The following is a 2,011-nucleotide window of genomic DNA, read 5'->3' as shown; positions in this document are numbered from 1 at the left end:
TAACAGCCATAAAACAGGAAATTGGCAGTAACACAATAATAGAAGGGGACATTAACACCCCACTTTCACCAATGGACAGGTCATCCACAATGAAAATAAATAAGGAAACACAAGCTTTAAAAGACACATTAGACTAGATAGACTTAATTTATATTTTTAAGACATTCAATTCAAAAATAAAAAATACATGTTCTTCACAAGTGCTCATGGAACATTCTCCAGGATAAATCATATCTTGGGTCACAAATCAAGCCTTGGAAAATTTAAGAAAGTTGAAATCATATAAAGTATCTTTTCTGACCACTACACAATGAGACTAAATAACAATTACAGGAAAACTATCGTAAAAATACAAACACATGGATGCTAAACAATATGCTACTAAAAAACCCAGAGGAAATCAAAAAATGCCTGGAAACAAATGACAATGAAAACACGATGACCCAAATCCTATGGGAGGCACCAAAAGCAGTAATAAGGAGGAAATTTATAGCAACAAAATGGTACCTGAAGAAACAAGAAAATCTCAAATAACCAACTTAACTTTACACCTAAAGCAATTAGAGAAAGAAGAACAAGAGAACCCCAAACAATGTCCTAAATAAATGGACAGATATCATGCTTAAAAAAATAAATAATAAAAAAATAAAAGGAAACTAAAAAAAACCCCAAACTTAGAAGAAGGAAAGAAATCATAAAGATCAGATGAGAAATAAATGAAAAAGAAATGAAGGAAACAATAACAAAGATCAATAAAACTAAAAGCTGGTTAGTTGAGAACATAAAATTGATAAACCATTAGCCAAACTCATTATGAAAAAAAGTGAGAAGACGTAAAATCAACAAGATTATAAATGAAAAACGAGAAGTAAAAAATTACTGTGCATAAATTCAAAAGATCATGAAAGATTACTACAAGCAGCTATATGCCAATACAATGGACAACCTGGAAGAAATGGAAAAATTCTAAGAAAAGTACAAACTTCCAAGACTGAACCAGGAGAAACTAGAAAATATGAATAGACAAATCACAAGCACTGAAATTGAAACTGTAATTAAATATATTCCAACAAACAAAAGCCCAGAACCAGATGGCTTCACAGGCGAATTCTATCAAATATTTAGAGAAGAGTTAATACCTATTCTTCTTAAACTCTTCCAAAATATAGCAGAGGGAGGAACACACCTGAACACATTCAACGAGCCCACCACAATCCTGATACCAAAATCAGACAAAGATGTCACAAAAAAAGAAAACTATAGACCAATATCACTGATGAACATAGATGCAAAAGCCCTCAACAAAATATTAGCAAACAGAATCCAACAGCACATTAAAAGGATCATACACCATGGTCAAGTGGGGTTTCTCCCAGGCATGCAAGGATTCTTCAATATATGCCAATCAATAAATGTGATACACCATATCAACAAACTGAAGGATAAAAACCATATGATCTTCTAAATAGCTGCAGAAAAAGCTTTCAATACCCATTTATGATAAAAACTCTCCAGAAAGTGGGCATAGAGAGAATCTACCTCAACATAACAAAGGCCATATATGACAAACACAGAGAAAACATCATACTCAATGGTTAAAAGCTGAAAGCATTTCCTCTAAGATTAAGAACAAGACAATAATGCCCACTCTTGCCACTGTTATTTAACATAGTACTGGAATTCCTAGCCATAGAAACCAGCAAGAAAAAGGAATAAAAGGAATCCAAATTGGAAAGGAAGAAGTATAACAGTCACTGTTTGCAGATGGAATATTATTATACATAGTTAACATTGCAACAAAAAGAGTAAAGTATCTAGGAATAAACCTGCCTAAGGAGACAAAAGACCTGTATGCAGAAAATTATAAGACACTGATGAAAGAAATTAAAGATGATACAAACAGATGGAGAGATATACCATGTTCTTGGATTGGAAGAATCAACATTGTGAAAATGACTCTACTACCCAAAGCAATCTTTAGATTCAATGCAATCTCTATCAAACTACCACT

This window comes from Lipotes vexillifer, unplaced genomic scaffold (genome assembly GCF_000442215.2).
Source record: "Lipotes vexillifer unplaced genomic scaffold, Lipotes_vexillifer_v1.1 scaffold1269, whole genome shotgun sequence".
In the NCBI taxonomy this organism is placed as follows: domain Eukaryota; kingdom Metazoa; phylum Chordata; class Mammalia; order Artiodactyla; family Lipotidae; genus Lipotes; species Lipotes vexillifer.
This window is presented reverse-complemented; position numbering follows the sequence as displayed.